This window comes from Schistocerca piceifrons, chromosome 4 (genome assembly GCF_021461385.2).
Source record: "Schistocerca piceifrons isolate TAMUIC-IGC-003096 chromosome 4, iqSchPice1.1, whole genome shotgun sequence".
Taxonomy (NCBI): domain Eukaryota; kingdom Metazoa; phylum Arthropoda; class Insecta; order Orthoptera; family Acrididae; genus Schistocerca; species Schistocerca piceifrons.
This window is the reverse complement of record NC_060141.1, coordinates 66,329,946-66,349,589: the sequence shown is the minus strand read 5'-3', so window position 1 is coordinate 66,349,589 and position 19,644 is coordinate 66,329,946.

The following is a 19,644-nucleotide window of genomic DNA, read 5'->3' as shown; positions in this document are numbered from 1 at the left end:
AATAAGATGAAAGAGCGTTATTATTACAGTGCATCAGTAAATCACTGTTGGCATTCTGAGATGTTAGGGTAGATGAGATGTTAAGAATAAATAGTATGATTTGTTGCTTAGGAAATACTGGGAACGGCCAGGAAGGAAGCTGTTTTAAAAATATTTAATGAAAGCAAAGTTCTGAATAACAGTATACATATATACTGAAGCGCCAAAGAAACTGGTTTAGCCATGAGTATCCAAATATATATATATATATATATATATATATATATATATATATAAAGGCAGAATCTGGCGCTGCCATCGACAACGCCTATATAAGACAATAAGTGCCTGGTGCAGTTGATAGGTCGAAATGGCTCTGACCACTATGGGACTTAACATCTGAGGTCATCAGTCCTCTAGTTGATAGGTCGGTTACTGCTGCTACAATGGCAGGTTAACAAGATCTAAGTGAGTTTGTGGGTGGTGTTGTAGTCGGCGTACGACCGATGGGGACAGCATTCCGAGGTATCGATGAAGTGGGAATTTTCCCGAACGATGAGTGTACCGTGAATATCAGGCATCGCTGTTGCCGGAAAAAGATCCCGTAAGAACTGTACCAACGACGACTAAAGAGAATCGTTCAACGCTGACACAAGTGCAACCCTTCCACAAATTGCCGCCGATTTCAATGCTGGGCCATCAACAAGTGTCAGAGTGCAAATCATTCAACGAAACATCATCGATATCGCTTCCGGAGCCGAAGGGCTATTCGTGTACCCTCTCTGATTGCATGACACAAAGCTTTACGCCTCGCCTGGGCACGTCAACAGCGACATAGGACCGTTTATGACTGGAAACATGTTGCCTGGTCTGACGAGTCTCGTTTCAAATTGTATCGAGCAGAGGGACGTGTAGAGGTATGGAGACCACCTCATGAATCTATGGACCCTGCACGTCAGCAGGGGACCGTTCAATCTGGTGGAGGCTCTAGATACGTCTACACACGGCTCTGACTGGTGACACGGACGTAAGCATTCTGCCCGATCATTTGCATCCACTCATGTTCATTGCGCATTCCGACGGGCTTCGTCAATTCCAGCAGGACAATGAGACATCCGCACGTGCAGAGTGGTTCCAGGAACACTCTTCAAACACTTCCGCTGGCCACCAAACTCCACAGGCATGAACATCATTGAGCACATCTGGGAAGCCTTGCAACGTGCTGTTCAGAAGAGATCTGCAGCCCCTCGTACTCTTATGGAATTATGGACAGCCCTGTAGGATTCATGGTGTCAGTTCCCTCCAGCACTACTTCAGACATTAGTCGAGTCCATGGCACGTCCTGTTGCGGCTCTTCTGTGTGCTCGCGGGGCCCTACACGATATTAGGAAGGTGTACCGCTTTCTTTGGCATTTCATTATACGCTCCTGGAAATTGAAATAAGAACACCGTGAATTCATTGTCCCAGGAAGGGGAAACTTTATTGACACATTCCTGGGGTCAGATACATCACATGATCACACTGACAGAGCCACAGGCACATAGACACAGGCAACAGAGCATGCACAATGTCGGCACTAGTACAGTGTATATCCACCTTTCGCAGCAATGCAGGCTGCTATTCTCCCATGGAGACGATCGTAGAGATGCTGGATGTAGTCCTGTGGAACGGCTTGCCATGCCATTTCCACCTGGCGCCTCAGTTGGACCAGCGTTCGTGCTGGACGTGCAGACCGCGTGAGACGACGCTTCATCCAGTGCCAAACATGCTCAATGGGGGACAGATCCGGAGATCTTGCTGGCCAGGGTAGTTGACTTACACCTTCTAGAGCACGTTGGGTGGCACGGGATACATTCGGACGTGCATTGTCCTGTTGGAATAGCAAGTTCCCTTGCCGGTCTAGGAATGGTAGAACGATGGGTTCGATGACGGTTTGGATGTACCGTGCACTATTCAGTGTCCCCTCGACGATCACCAGTGGTGTACGGCCAGTGTAGGAGATCGCTCCCCACACCATGATGCCGGGTGTTGGCCCTGTGTGCCTCGGTCGTATGCAGTCCTGATTGTGGCGCTCACCTGCACGGCGCCAAACACGCATACGACCATCATTGGCACCAAGGCAGAAGCGACTCTCATCGCTGAAGACGACACGTCTCCATTCGTCCTTCCATTCACGCCTGTCGCGACACCACTGGAGGCGGGCTGCACGATGTTGGGGCGTGAGTGGAAGACGGCCTAACGGTGTGCGGGACCGTAGCCCAGCTTCATGGAGACGGTTGCGAATGGTCCTCGCCGATACCCCAGGAGCAACAGTGTCCCTAATTTGCTGGGAAGTGGCGGTGCGGTCCCCTACGGCACTGCGTATGATCCTACGGTCTTGGCGTGCATCCGTGCGTCGCGGCGGTCCGGTCCGAGGTCGACGGGCACGTGCACCTTCCGCCGACCACTGGCGACAACATCGATGTAATGTGGGGACCTCACGCCCCAAGTGTTGAGCAATTCGGCGGTACGTCCACCCTGCCTCCCGCATACCCACTGTCGCATACCCACTGTCGCGGCATGCTACCAGTGTTAAAGACTGCGATGGAGCTCCGTATGCCACGGCAAACTGGCTGACACTGACGGCGGCGGTGCGCAAATGCTGTGCAGCTAGCGCCATTCAACGGCCAACACCGCGGTTCCTGGTGTGTCCGCTGTGCCGTGCTTGTACAGCCCTCTCGCAGTGTCCGGAGCAAGTATAGTGGGTCTGACACACCGGTGTCAATGTGTTCTTTTTTCCATTTCCAGGAGTGTATTTATAAGATTACCAATGGTACAAGGACGACCCATTACGTCCAATTCTAGGGTGCCTGCCAATATCGGAGAGTAGTGACAATATGTAAGGGAAAATTAATTTAAGTTTGTGTTGGGGAGGGCACAGCCTAGGTAGTTCGTGCAGCAATATTGACCATTCTGCTGTGGTAGTGTAATGGTTAACATTTCTGCTTAACAAGCAAGAAGACCCGGGTTTAGTTCCGCTTGGAACGTGACAGCGACCGGACGTGTCGGTACTTCCGCGTAGTCGTAGCGCCGCAAGCCGTGTTTATAGAAATTCTTGCATTGTGACCTGTGATATTCTCAGTGCTTCTTCACTACCGTCGTACACAAGCTTCTTCATTCACTCACAGCGGTCTCGGCCGCTGATATAGTGCAATTATGGCTCCCAGTGTACCCCATAAGAATACCCTGTGTTTTTCATTTGAGAAATCTTTCAGGAATGTGCAACCGAGTAAATCCATGACTGGATAGTAGATATTATTGGCATCACGTCCAGATCCACACAGCATATTATGACAAGGTTGGAATACTGTTTCTTTGTGAAGTTTTTAGACCAGATACAACTGGAGAAAATTTTGGTGAATACTGGTGGAAAAGCAGAGTTCCGACATCGTGATCAGTCGGTGAGTACAGTTTCAATAACTAACGCTGACATTGACTACAAACAAGTGCGAGTGTTCAGTTTGCCACCTGAGGTTGAGAATTGTTCTTTTAGAGATGTTCCCGCCAAATAAGGTGACAACCGACAGATTAGAAACGAAAAATGGTCGACCCGTCACAAACTCCAATGTTATAGTGGGCTTCGTTCAGTTGACATGGCCGTTAAAGTCAATATCCCATCCTATACAATGGTTTGTGGTTATAAGGCTCATGTCATCTACGATGGAAAAATAGGTACTTGTTTTATCTGTAACACGAGTGGCCATTTACGAGATGATTGCCCACGACGCGTTGTCGTACTTCGAAACAATCTGTAACAACGACAGAGATTAACATTCGCTGATGACCTAACTCAAAATCAGACGGCTTCTGCGATTGACTCCCAACCAAGTGCATCTGTTTCAGAGGACAACGATCTCGGTAACGGTACCTTTCCACCCTTACCTCAGAAACCCGTGGCCAGTCACCCCTTAGCCACCGGTGTTGCATTATCTGCCGTAACAAAATGGTTCAAATGGCTCTGAGCACTATGGGACTTAACATCTGTGGTCATCAGTCCCCTAGAACTTAGAACTACTTAAACCTAACTAACCTAAGGACATCACACACACCTACGCCCGAGGCAGGATTCGAACCTGCGACCGTAGCGGTTGCGCGGTTACAGACTGTAGCGCCTAGAACCGCTCGGCCACCCCGGCCGGCTGTCGGGAACAAACGACGCCGTACTAGTGACGGTAGCGGCTCTGCTGACCAGGTCGTAAAAAATCAAACCGATTACGCGGAGTCACGGGCCTCCACACAGGACACGCACGTGTAGGATGGCTCAGTTACGACCCGCCAAATTCCCATTCAACCGCCCGACGCAGAAAGTGTCAATACGAGTGCAGCCGAGTGTTTACAGCAATCCGTTCCGATGGCGCTTGCCGACTCGCCGCAGGTGGCCAACACACAAGAGGCGGCAGTCAGTCAACTGCAACTCGTAAACACGGCGGATGAAGCACAAGGTGTAGAGCATAACATAAACAGCCGCCACCTCGAAACTGCTTCCAAACAACACGAGGACCCGGACAGCTGTATACAAACAGCCAGTGCGGCTCCAAACAAACACAGTGACCCTACTGAAGCCGCGTCCTCGGACTTGCCGTCACCCGTTCCGAAGCAAGGACTTTCACGTACTGCTTACAGTGCTACGGCAGTTCATCTATGAGTCCGAAGCTGATATAGTTCTGTTACAGGAAGTATCCATCTTAAGTTTTCATGTATCAAGATTCGCAACAATCGTAAACACCGCGGCGGAGGGGGGTACAGGTACGGCCATTCTATCACGAGACGGAATCCCAGTGAGCAATATCCAAATGTTGGACTCCGCTAGAGGCATAGCTTGCCAAATTTTTGACGTCACCCTCGTCAATATCTATGCTCCATCTGGAACGACCCGAAAATCATAAAGAGCTAACTTCTTTAAACAAGACATCATCTACTTGTTACGCCGCAACCCAACCCAGTTCATAATTAGTGGTGATTTTAACTGTGTGATCCACAGGAAAGATCAATCGCCAAACTTTAATTACTGTAGGGAACTACATGATCTGGTGCGTCACCTGCAGCTGAAGGATGCGTGGGAACTAAAATTTCCTACCCTGGTAAAGTTCACGTACCTGACCGCCACCGCATGTAGCCGTCTAGACCGTTTGTACATCTCTGAGAACATTTGCCAACATGTTATGGACGCCGATGTCATTCCGGTTAGTTTCTCCGACCACTGCGCCCTCTATGTCACGATAAATCTGGCCAAACAGCATACTAAATTGGATAGTATTCCGTGGAGCCTAAATGTTTCTATTCTCGCCGATGTCGCGCTACAAAACGTCATCTCCACGACATGGGCGGATTGTCTCAAGCAATGCTGTAGATATCCGAGCAAGATAGCCTGGTGGAATGTTGTGGTCAAACGGAAAAAGCGATTATCTTTAAGAAACTACAGGTGGCAACGGGCGCAAGATGTCAAACGCACGATTGATTTTTACCAGACAATTCTGCGAGAGTTGTGTGCGACTACGTCGCCAAGCAACACGCAGCTGACGACCATCAAATAAATAAAGGCGAAGTTTATAGGCACAAAACGAACCCAGCTTGAAGGACTGAAGATCAGATCTGAAGCAAAATCGCTTGAAGAGGACGAACTTGCATCGCTGTATCACCTCGTAAAATATCGTGCCGATCGCAAGCGAGCTTTTATCGAAGAGCTGGACACAGATGATGGACTCCGTTTGATCCGACAGAGTGATATTCTTACTACAGTTTACCGGTACTTCACGGATCTGTATTCGCAATGCGATACATATGGTGATGACGGCGGCGATATCGTGCGTGCTCTGCCCACCGTAGTCACGCCTGCGGAGAACTCGGCGGTCGTTCACGATTTTGCTCCACACGAAGTCCTTGAACTGATTTCTGACTCGCCATCGAATAAATCCCCTGGCCCTGATGGTTTGCCACGGGAATTTTGTGTGCGCTTCTGTCTCATAATCGGACACGCATTTGCAGATGTCAATGAAGTGATGCGAGGGAGTGACGAGCCGGCCGAAATGAAGGAAGGTCGAATTGTATTGATACCAAAAAGCAAATACCGAAAAACCTTAGATAACTTCCGCCCGATTACTTTACTCAATTTTGATTACAAAACCTTCGCCAGAGCACTCAACAGCAGATTGTCTCCGTTAATGAAGCAAGTGATTCACAACCATCAATCATGCATCCCTGGTCGCACTATTATGACGCCCCTTTCGGAATATAGAAATGTAACAGCCATAGCGTCAGTCACTAACGTGAATCTCGCATTGCTGTTTATAGACTTTTGCAAGGCTTTTGATCGCGTGTGCCACGAATACCTCCTACAGCTACTGCACCGTTGTGGATTTCAGCAACGGGTTATAAATGTCGTGCAACATTTCGTCACGGGCATTACAACCAGAATCAGCGTAAATGGACAGCTTACTCAACCCATCGTGGTCCAAAGAGGAGTGCCGGAGGGGAGCCCTCTCTCCATGATGTTATTTGTTTTATCGCTCGAGCCGCTATTACGCTCTGTTTATGACAAACTTGCAGGCCTTTCGATCGCTGGGACGTCCTTCGTGGTTTGCTTACGCCGACGTCGTCGGAGTGTTACTGCGCAACGACGGAGACATATGAACCCTTAAGACCGCGGTAGACGAGTACTGTCGTGTTTCCGGCGCTAAAATCAACGCCGGTAAATGCACCTTTGTCAACATTCGAGGATTCGATGCAGTTATTGTACCTTGGGCGAAGGGTGTCGAAACCCACACCACTCTGGGGATGATTATCGACAAATCTCCGCTAAAAATGAATGCAAAAAATTGGAAGCAAGTCACCAATAAAATGCAAGGTGCCATCTATGAAAACAATTGGCGGTCCGTTGACATTCTCCAAAGCCTACGACTCTTCAGCAGTTATATATTCAGTAAATCGTACTATACGGCCCAAATATTTCCAGTCCCCAAGATGCAGGCCAAACACGTGATGAAACTCTCTAATAGATTTATCTGGCAAGGGCATCTGTTCAAAGTGAAATACACCACGCTGACGTCTTCCAGACAGGCCGATGGACTCAATATACCTGACATTAACCGAAAATGTACTGCGTTATATATTTAACGAATCACCCACTTGTTGGACAAGGAACCTCTCAGCGTAACCAGTTGGCTCTTCCGAACCTTACAACCCACCGATTTCCACCCACCCATTGATGTAGACAAAATTCATTACAAACTACGACATGTCGAGAAATTTTTTCTTGAAGCAAGCTATATTGATGGACATTATTTCATGCAGGGTTTACCGACGACGCATCTGTTATTAAAAAGATGGACCCCTCCAATAGTCCGGAATCCCATTGAACTTCATTGGAGGGCAGTTTGGGACAACATAAGTTTAACCGTCCACACCGCTGTGGTGGCGTCCACATGGTATAAAGTGGTAAACGATGTTATATCCTCAAATGAAAGGTTGCATAGAATCGGCTTATGTGACAGTGATAAATACGTCCGCTGTGATATGGTCGACACCTTACGCCATCGCTTCACTTGTGGCGGTCATCTCATTAACTGGAAATGGGTGCAGCAGAAGCTGGGCCTGATTACCCGGGGCAGCCCAGCCAGGCACTGCACCGAAATCTTGCTCTGGCCGGACACGAAACATTTTCCCGCTACCAAGAACAACACCGTGATGTGGCTGTTAGGACAGTTTGTGACATATATCAAATCCACAATAGTGAAAAAATCTCATTAGCTTCGAAGCGTATATGAGAACGGCACGTTGGAAGATGAAACGTTACCCAAATTTCAGGACGATGTTTGGTAACATGTTAGACTAATGTTTGGAAAACAAGGCGTAGGGTAATTCTCGACGACAGTAAGGACACAACTCACGTGCAAGGCTATGTAGCGAACAAAATACACAACGAATAAGGGGTTACACCTGTTCCTAGGAATGCTCCCGACTTCTCAATGGTGTTATTAACTTCATTTCATGTTTTCCTTAATTTACGTTTCCTGTTCATATCTTTGTATTCGTTTGTACGCTCCAAATGACTTTCTGTGAAGAGTTTGGACGGTTGTGTATAAATTAACAGAATTGCAATTCTAATTAAGACAGTAAATTATATATATATATATATATATATATATATATATATATATATATATATATATAATTCACTTTAATATGTTTGCGTTTTGGTTCTATGCCTCTGTCTGGACTGAAGATGCTCTTGTCAGTTTAATATTTTTGTTCTGTTTTACTTTATTTTGTTTTTGTATTTATGTGCTTATATGATAGTTGTAATAAAGAAAAAAAAGCAAGAAGACCGGGGTTCGAGATCCGGCAGCAGCACAAATTTTAATTCACTTCGTCTGCTTCGATCATTATCGTAGATAACAAAAAGAAACAAATGTCTCAGGGAAACATTTAATTATAATATTTCTTTATGATCACGAAAGCTGTACAGTCAGTAGCAGAGGAGTGTGTAGCTCTGTTTTTTAGTGTTTGTCGTGCTTCTAACACTAATTTTCTGTATAATCAAATAATTTTATAAATATTTTCAACTTTTACTTAATAAAAAGTTTCCTGATGTTGAGGGACAGTGTCGTCATGTTCCGAAACCCAACATTTCAATCATTGTTGCATGTCGCCTTGAAACACGTATGTATTCAGTAGCAGCGATGGCGAGGCAAGACAGAATCTCTGACCAGAGAGTTATTTATCATTGGTAGTCTGCGCTTGACCGCGCGTGAGTGCAGTTGTTGTACGTAGCGAGTCGCGAGAGCATGTAGTTCAGTCAGTGCTAGTAGCGCGCACGAGACAGTCGGAGTTGTGTGTGAGGAGTCGGCGGGCGTCGACATGGGTCTCTGGTCAAGGTTCAGGACGAGGTATATTTTAAACAAGGTAATGAAGCAGCATTGCGCACATCTGATAATGTAATGTATGTTAACTGTAATTAATTTGTTCAAGAATTGCCCCAATAATAATTTTGTTCTCAAAGCAATCCTTTTAAGAAAATAATCATTACAATTGAAACAATATTTCCTTTGCTTTTCCTCCCAGAATCAATTTTATCAGGTTGATTATTGCACAGGGCCTAAGGTCAGCGCAGATGACCTTATAAAATTTATCAGGTTGATCTTAACGTTAATTTTGTGGGGACTTAATATTTTTGCACGTTTTTATTATCATTGACTTTTATTACTGTGGGAAGCTAACATTTGGCACTATTTGCATTTTTTATTCAATTGATATCATTTAAAAATAATTACGGTGAGATTACACTTGGCACGATGAGTATTCACATTTAAATATTTTCATTTACATTTTTTGCGGGGAGGTTACACTTGGCGACATCCGGTCCAGGATCGTATTTCTTTGAGAATCTTCTGAAAAGTAGTCAGATATCTGCTCTTATTTACTTAATATAATTAGCATTTGGCGCAACGCTTTTACTAATTTTATGACTTTCTTTCCTCAGATCATCGGCAATTCGTTGCTCTGTTGTATTTGTGTGTTGCTTTTTACATTGTGCTTATTTCTTTTGTGAATAATTGTGACTATTGTAAAAATGCCGCGAAAGACTGTGAATAGTGTATCGCGAGGTATTATGAATGAAATTACCGACTTAAACAACGTGACGGCTAGTAATTGTGACACGCAGTGTAATGATAACAATCCTGCGTTCACTGACAATCAGTGCGTTCCAACCACTCATGATGATTTTTATCTTAATGATGAACAAATTAACTCGATTGTGTCCTCTGTTAATTTGACGACAATTGATGACGCGGGGCGCCCTATTGTAATGAGCGCTGCCCAGCTTAACACACCCGGTTTGGAAAATTCAAATAACGTACAGACAAATTTTTCTAATGAAAATGGACAGGGTACTGAAAGTACGACGGATCCATTTAATTCCGAAATAGTGACGGACAGTGTACATTCGACTGGCAAACCTTTTTGTAAATCTCAGAATAACCAAATGGTTACAGAAAGCGAAACAATTCCAGATCCACCATTAAACATCACGGAGAATAGAGCCAGTAATTTTGGCTTGGATCAAGTTAAGGCATTTTTACGACAAATGGATGAAAAACAGGATGAAAAACAAGACAAACTTAGTGAAAAATTAGACAACAATTCCAGACAGTTAAATGAAAAATTAGACAACAATACCAGACAGTTAAATGAGAAATTAGACAACAATTCCAGACAGTTAAATGAGAAATTAGACAACAATTCCAGACAGCTTAATGAACAAATTAGAGCCGTTGCCGCGCAATGTCATGATACTAAGGAACAGTTACGCGAGGAAATTGAGGCTTGTTCAAGAAAAAGTAGCGAAGAAATTAGGTCTGTTGCTCAGGAATTAAGGGAAATGCAAACAGCTACAACAGAAACACTTAGAGACGAAATTGGCGGAGACGCTAAACAATGCTCTGAAAAAGCTACACAATTACGCGACGAGTTTAAACTAATGACAGCAGATCTTTCGCGCACAATGGATGCAAAGATAGATGCGAAATTCGACCAACAGAACACTCAGATTGACGAACGTTTTAATCACCACATACAAAACAGTGATACGCGTTTCCGCAAATTTATACAGGATCAAAATAACGTAAAACGTCAAGTAATGGAAACAATCACAGCACAGAGACAAGGAGATAAACGTAAATTGTTTGCGAAGGCAAAAACATACGTAGACAACAATTTTGCTACAGTGTCTGACGAAATTAATACCATCAAACAGTTGAACATAGAATTACGTGATGAAATTTCTGATCTCAAATCAAAAACAGATACACACACAGCAGATATTCAGACAGTGACAGACAGATTTGAACAATTAGAACTAACACAGGATTGCGATGTCATCAAAGCTGACGTTAAAAAATTGAACGAAACCACACGTAAATTACAAAAACAGATTAATACTTCTGACAGTAAAAACGATGATCAGGTAAAAATACTGGCTGAAAAATATGATGAATTGGCCAGTCGTATTGATGTTATCGAAAGTACTAATGACAATAAATCAGACGATACTTCACCAGTTTCATTTAATCAAACACCTGAATTTCAAAATCTACAACAGACAATTAATGAGATAGATTTATCTAATAATGCATTGCGTAGAAAATTGTCAAGTTTACAGCAAGAAGTAACAGAGATGAAAAATATTTCAGTTAATAACACATCACAGCAGACGCCACTTTTCGAACATTTGTCAGACTCACGCAGCGCGTATAATTTGGGTAATCTACAGAGAGTATGGGACTTAGATTCTGAACAGACACAGATAAATAGATTCTCTTACAATACTGAACCTGTTCCGTCATACAGAGACGATAATTTCGATTACAAACATTTGCTATCTGTGAGAAAATTTAAAGTGTTTAAAAATGACAGAACATAGATTCACCCACTGGACTGGATACAACAATTTAGTTTTGCTTTTCCTCCGACTTGGCCTGTAACGCACAAACTTGAATTTATTTGCAGTTTTTTGGAAGGCGAACCGGCAACTCGTATGAGACCGATCGCGAGGCAATGCTATTCAGTAGAGGAATTTCAGAATGCTTTTCTGTCAGCGTATTGGTCGAAGACGACACAGCGCGGAATTAAAGATCAGTTAATTAGTTTACCAAATTATGAGAACTCAAATTTTCCCAGTGTGACGCAATTTTTTGGGCATATAGTCCAACAAAACCAGTACTTAAGTGAGCCATATAGTGAATCTGCACTCATTCAATTATGTATCTCTAAATTACCACGGTCATTAAGAGTGTCACTTTTAACAGGTCAGCAAAAAGAAAATATTTCGGCATTCAGGGATCTGCTGCAGCTTTTAGAAGTGCAGCAATCAGATTATTCTTTCGTAAACAAAAATTTTTCATATAACAACCAAGGCCAACAAACGTACAGCAATTACGATCAGCCACGTAATTTCAATAGTAAAAGTAACAGACGCTTTAGGAACGACAACTACCAGAACTTTAATAACAGACAAAATTCTAATTATCAATATCGTAAAAATTTTCAGCAACAGGAACCACATTTTAGTAACAATAGACGTTTTCCACCACAACAGCATGAAAGTCAGCCGGTTAGCATACCTAACCAACAATGTAATGCACAAGGTCAACCTAACTTTAATGTTTCGCCGCGTGGACGTATAGACCCTGGTACAACAAATAGTAATGCACGGCAGCAAAGAAACAACTACGTACAGAAAACACAGTATTTCAATTCCTATCGCAATGCACCGTATAGGAATGACTATCACGACCGACGTAAAAACAATGAGCACAATTATCAGCGAACGTATAATAACAGTAGGTCTTACGAGCAGCAAAATGATCAGCAAGAACATATTCTCATGAATGAACCCGACAGTAGATATCATCCAGGGCGTAGTACGTCTGGAAGAAATCACAGAACAGTTCAAATAGTCGAAATGCCACAACATCGTCCTGACAATAATAATACGTCAGATTAACATTTGTATTGTCTTGTAAGAATTTGTTGGGAGGTTACGTTTAGCACGATGTCCTTTAACATTTAAAATATTTGCCTTTTCATTTTTTGTGGGGAGGTTGCACTTGGCTTCCCCAGAGAATTTTGAAAAGACCATAATTAAATGTTAATGGGAATAGAGCCATGTGTAACCTTCCCGCAAAAATGAAAGATAATTTTTAAATTTGAATAGACATCGTGCTAAGTGTAACCTCCCCGTAATTATTATTAAATGATATGAATAGAATAAAAAATGCAAATAGAGCCAAATGTTAGCTTCCCACAGTAATAAAACTCAATGATAATAAAAATGTGAAAAAATGTTAAGTCCCCACAAAATTAACGTTAAGATCAACCTGGTAAATTGATTCTGGGAGGAAAAGCAAAGGAGATATTGTTTCAATTGTAATGATTATTTTCTTAAAAAGATTGTTTTGAGAACAAAATTATTATTGGGGCAATTCTTGAACAAATTAATTACAGTTAAGATACATTACATTATCAGATGTGCGCAATGCTGCTTCATTACCTTACTTAAAAAATATACCTCGTCCTGAACCTTGACCAGAGGCCCATGTCGACGCCCGCCGACTCCTCACACACAACTCCGACTGTCTCTCGCGCGCTACTAGCACGAACGAACTACATGCTCTCGCGACTCGCTACATACAACAACTGTCTTGCAACTGAACTCTCGCGCGGTCAAGCGCAGACTAGCAACGATAAATAACTCTCTGGTCAGAGATTCTGTCATGCCTCGCCATCGCTGCTACTGAATACATACGTGTTTCATTGTATATATATTTTGTACTCGGTGCATGTGCACCACATTTACTTCATGTTCTACATCTGTATATTCTGTGATTGTAAAGTTAATTAGTTAAGAAAAAAATTTGTTGCTCATGGGAAGTCCAAATGACTCACCATCGCTGCCAAATTTTTGCCCCCCCCCCCCCCCCCCCCATTCAGTAGCAGCGATGGCGAGGCATGACAGAATCTCTGGCCAGAGAGTTATTTATCGCTGCTAGTCTGTGCTTGACCGCGCGTGAGTGCAGTTATTGTACGTAGCGAGTCGCGAGAGCATGTAGTTCAGTCAGTACTAGTAGCGCGCACGAGACAGTCGGAGTTGTGTGTGAGGAGTCGGCGGGCGTCGACATGGGTCTCTGGTCAAGGTTCAGGACGAGGTATATTTTAAACAAGGTAATGAAGCAGCATTGCGCACATCTGATAATGTAATGTATGTTAACTGTAATTAATTTGTTCAAGAATTGCCCCAATAATAATTTTGTTCTCAAAGCAATCCTTTTAAGAAAATAATCATTACAATTGAAACAATATTTCCTTTGCTTTTCCTCCCAGAATCAATTTTATCAGGTTGATTATTACACAGGGCCTAAGGTCAGCGCAGATGACCTTATAAAATTTATCAGGTTGATCTTAACGTTAATTTTGTGGGGACTTAACATTTTTTCACGTTTTTATTATCATTGACTTTTATTACTGTGGGAAGCTAACATTTGGCACTATTCGCATTTTTTTATTCAATTCATATCATTTTAAAATAATTACGGTGAGGTTACACTTACCACGATGAATATTCACATTTAAATAATTTCATCTTTCATTTTTGCGGGGAGGTTACACTTGGCTCTATTCCCATTAACATTTAATTATTGTCATTACAAAATTCTCCGGGGAGGTTACAGCCTTCACGAGGGTGATGTACTTCCTTCTGGGTCAGAATCGCATTTCTGTCTTGCACATTGGAGTTCCATCCTGCTCGTAAAGTCCATTTATCAGGAGTTGGGAGGCGAGGACTGAAAACTTCTATCGACGATAAATTCGCAATGGCGGGTCTTGGCGAACGTAGTACACACTTTTATCAACTGGTCATACAATGAAGAGGAATTGCTTAATTTCCATCGCCGTCTAAATCAAAAGCACGTCAATACTTATTCACAGCGGAAATTGAAAAGAACAGTATGCTTCCCTTCCTTGGCATAGAAGTGTAGAGAATGTGCGATTTCTTGCTCGGCCACAGAGCATACAGGAAACCCGCCAGTAACGACAGATACCTGTATGTCACCTCCCACTACGATGTCTCCTGTACTTCCCGGGATCTCCTGCATTTGAACATATTTTTCGTAACCTCCCTACTCATGTAGTTTCAAGCTCATTGGGCGTTTTCCTTCAATTTTAGTTCTTTTTTCCTACGGTGTCTCCTGTACTTCCCGGGATCTTCCGCATTTGAACATATTTTTCGTAACCTCCCTACTCATGTAGTTTCAAGCTCATTGGGCGTTTTCCTTCAATTTTAGTTTTTTTTCCGTATGTACAAATATTTTTCAGAGACAACTGATTCTGTACCGACATTGTCTGTAGATTCTCTTAGAAATGGCAACCGATTCTTGACCGTTAGACGTGACTTGGTTTCAGTGCTACTGCTTACGGTGAATCATCGTTCAAGATTTTACGATGGGCAGCGAGGACGAAGCTAAAACACCACCAAAAAAGAAAACAATGTATATGTGATGGTATCTTACGAAGCGCGAAGCTTTATATTCTTGGATTGGACCAGCACGGTCAAATACATATAAAGCAAACTGCTCAACCTGCAAACGTGAGATTAGCATCGTGCATGGGGGCATGAATGATTGTGTGCAGAACGTGAATACTTCAGGTAATAAATTATTACTATGTATTCTAAAAAAAAATATGTCTTACTGTTCAGCACATACTTATTAGTAACTGGCAATTTTCTGTGTTAACTTCTTGTATTTGCTTGTAACTCACAGAAACAAAGCAAATGATGTCAGTACTTCATCCAGGATAACTACTTTTTTCAACTCTCCTCACCTGAGCAAACGCTTGACAAATGAAGACGTGAAAACCATTGCTGGTCAACTTTCGTTGGTCTACCACACAGTACAATACAACATAAGCTATAGGAGCTCGGATTGCGCCATCCTACTTTCAAAAAACGTATTCAGTGATTGTAATGAGTCAAAGAAAATATCTTGCGTGCGAACTAAAGCTGAAATGATCATAATTGACCTATTGGCTCAAAGAAGTGTGAACGACTTCTTGGAAGTTTTAAATGACCGCAAAAAGTGTAGCGATATTTTCTTTAGCAACACATGCCTCAAATCACCTAAACGGGTAAATTTTTCCATTTTGAATACGATATTTTGATCCCTTTAGTGGAATTTAAAACAAATTGTTGGCATTCATAAAACAGGCAGGTGAAACTGCAATGGATGTCCATAGGTTGTTAAAGAACTCACTGAAGTCAAATAATTTTAGTGTCAGTAATATAAAATCATACTGTGTTGATGGTGCCAATATAAATTATGGCAAGCATCATTTAGTCCTGAAACTATTAAGCAATGAGAGCAAAACCCTCAAAGCCAGTTCTTTTAACCACATGCTTCATAATGCCATGAAACGTGCAAGCAGTTGTTTGCAATACGTAAATGATTTCCTGTTCTGCCAAACAAAGAGAAACACTAAAATCATTTTTTGAATTTGTTGATATTGAATGGACTGAAATCCTGAGACAAGTAAATACCAGACGGTTATCTCTCACAGCCGCTGTAGAAAGCTTTTAAAAATTTGGAGCCTATAAAAAGCGAAGATGATTCAGACTATCCTAAAGTTCTGAAAACGTTTTTCTACATTGGAAATAAAGAACTAGACATAATTATTCAGGCTTATATTAGTTTCTTTGTGAGTATTGGAAATGTTTTCATTCAAAAGCAAAGTATTTGGACCAAACCGACTTTAGTATTATGGGATTTCTTGAAGCAGTACAGTTACTAATTAGTAAAGGTACATCGAAATGAAGATAGATTTTTTGGTAGTGGTACTCATAAATCGTTAGTCACTGTTCTTGATTCAAATCTGAAATCTACTAATGAGAACAACTTCATTGAATTCTATGATTCTTTAAATTCTTACTTAGTTAACAAATTTGATGATAGCTTAAACTGTTCAATCCCACTAAATCTAAAAAGGGAATTAACATTCAATGACATGTATGAAGTTGTGGAATGTGTCAAGCTGGATTGTGTGAATGAAGATTAATTATATGAGAAATTTTGTAGTTCTAATGAAGCAATTAAATGTGCTGTCTCTTTAAACGGTAGCGTTAGCCAGAAAGGGCAAAATTTTTAACAACTTTGAAATCAAGTAACGTGAATTTTGAAAACTTGGGTAAGCTAGTAGGTTATGTTATGAGTATACCTGAAGTAATTCTCACACCGAGAGCGTATTTTCTTTTATGAATAATAAGTGGAGAGATGTAAGGAACAGAAGTAGTATAAGGGGCGTTCAAAAAGAAACGAGCCGGAGGCATAATTACAGAAACCAATACCTGTATGTTAGAAGTATTGACCCTGGCTGTTGAGACACTTGTCCCACTGTGACACAAGGCGGTGAATGGCTGTCTCATAAAATTCCCGGGGTTGCGATGTTAACCAGTTCCACACGAACAGCTGGACGTCGTCGTCCGAGGTGAATCGTTTGATCCGCAGAGCCCTTTTAAGGAGACGAAAAATGGCCCCCTACTGATTCACTTCCTGCAGCACGGAACAACAGTGAATGCCCAGCGCTACTCGCAAACCTTGACCACCCTTCGTCAAGCGATCAAACCAAAACGACCAGACAATCTCACCCGTGGGGTCATTCTGCTCCACGACAATGCAAAGCCTCATACGGCCAACACAGTCGCAGCACTCCTGCAGAAATTCAAATGGGAGTTTCTCGGCGACCCTGCATACAGTCCGAGCCTCTCTCCCTGAGATTACGCCATTTTTGGTCCCCTTAAAAAGGCTCTGGGGGGCAAACGATTCACCTCGGACGACGACGTCCAGCTGTACGTGCGGAACTGGTTAACATCGCAGCCCTGGGAATTTTATGAGACAGCCATTCACCGCCTTGTGTCACAGTGGAGCAACTGTCTCAACAGCCAGGGTCAATACTTCTAACGTACAGGTACTGGTATCTGAAATTATGCCTCCGGCTCCTTTCTTTTCGAACGCCTCTTATACAAACCTAGTCAAATCTGAACTGAAATTTGCCATGAATTTTCCTTATTCATGCAGTGAATTCTTTCTGTTTGTAAGACGTGTATATTTTTATTGTCTATTGTCAAATCACAATTTATGAAAGATGTTTATATTTTATTAACAGGATTAAGTAGGAATAAGTAATATTTGTCATGTTGGAAATAATTGTGGTAGCAGGGAATGTCTGCACCAAAGTATTGTTGACAAGAGAGACCGCAAATTGATATAATTTTAAAAAGGGCGGGAGAGACCACGTATGGATGCATTTTAAGAAAAGAGCGGGAAAGATCGCGCATTGATACATTTTTTAATGGTAGCAGGGATTGTCTGCACCAGAAAGCATTGTTGGCAGGAGAGACCGCACTTAAGACAGCAGGTCTGAAGCGAGAGGTTGAGAGGAGCGGTGTGCCTGCCAGCCACCAGCTATGATTTACAAGAGATTATAAACGGATGTATAGAGACATCAGCTAACTATTATCATAAGAGGAACTAATATTATTGAACTATTTTTTTGAGAAACTCAAGACTACTGAAGGTATGTTTGCGTAATGCTAGTCGTAAGATTATTGTAAAAAGTAAGTCCCATTCGAACGTTTGTAAAATCATTTCATTACCAGCAGTAAATATTTGAAGAAACGTTGTCAGAATATAACTAATTTTTGCCAGCAATGTTGCATTCCTGATTATAATCCATCCCAAAAACCATCAACATAAAACTTTGCAAAAATTTTATTGTTGTCAAGAAAAAGTGTAACTATGAATTACGTAACTTCAGTCAAATTAATTAAATAATAGCATCAGCTTTGCTAATAAAGAATAACGTCAGCTTTGGTGCTAAATACAGCCACTTATTATGACAGCCCACCAGCAGTTAATAGAGTGTAGTAAACCAGAGTAAGTATATTCACGTCGCAGTTCGATGTAGCAGTCAGATGGCGATCCAGTAACTGTAAAAAAAAAAGGTAAGGTACAGTTTTGGGTTATTGTAGATAACGACTGAGGGCCACGACGACGACACATTCTATGTTTCGTCGAAATAATGAGAAAATCACTCTTAATAAGCAGCTATTAAATTTGTATGCGAAGATTGAGAAAGAGAATAAATTTCAAAGGGAAGATTTCATTTGTTATTATTAAGCAAGAGATAGAAATCCTAAGGGCAGGTTACATAGGCTATTGTAAAAGGAAAGGTTATCATTAACAAAAGAGGTATAGAGGAGACGGGAAGGTTTCAAGTTTGCTAAAAACGATATAAAACTACTGACTGAGGCAAAATCTGTTACAAAATATGTGCAAGTATTTGCGATGTGTAATTAAATAACTATCTTTTAGAAATACTGCTTTCATTTTTGGTGAAGTTTCGTTGTGCTCTTCATATCTCTTATTTTTGTCAAGGACATAAGTGTCTCTCTTATTTTCTTTTAAAAAAGTTGATCGCCGTACCTCCCACTGTCAACGAAAATGAAGAATTCGGCCATGCACACATCAACGTGGAGGGCATACAGAATCAGTGGTGCAGAACTCGTGAAGGAGGATCTAAAGCAATTGCTATTCATTCTCAGAGCCAATGCCTACGGCAACGAAACAACGCATAGCATTATGACATCACGAAATAAAACAAAGGGAGAAAAAGACGGAACAAAATGTGAGATTCAGAGTGGGTCATTTAGCGTATCCATCAGATACTATCAAGGTATAAAACCTGGTCACCGATACGTTGAAGAGACCACTCCCCTTAAGATCACGTGAAATCTTAAGATAAAAGTCGCGCAACGTAAACAAGTAGCCATCTCACTTTAACAGGGGTGGCCCAAATAAACATTAAATGTTGATACCATTCTGTCTCCTGTACTTTTTAATGTTGTGATGGAGGGAAAGAATAGGGCAGTTAAAGCTATAGTGTAAGAAAAAGACAGAAAGATGATTTTTTCAGATGATATGGTAATATGGGGCGATAAAGAAGTAGATGTACAGTTACAGCTTGATGCGTGGAAGGAAATAACGAAAAGGTATGGGTTAAAAATAAATAAAGATAAGAGT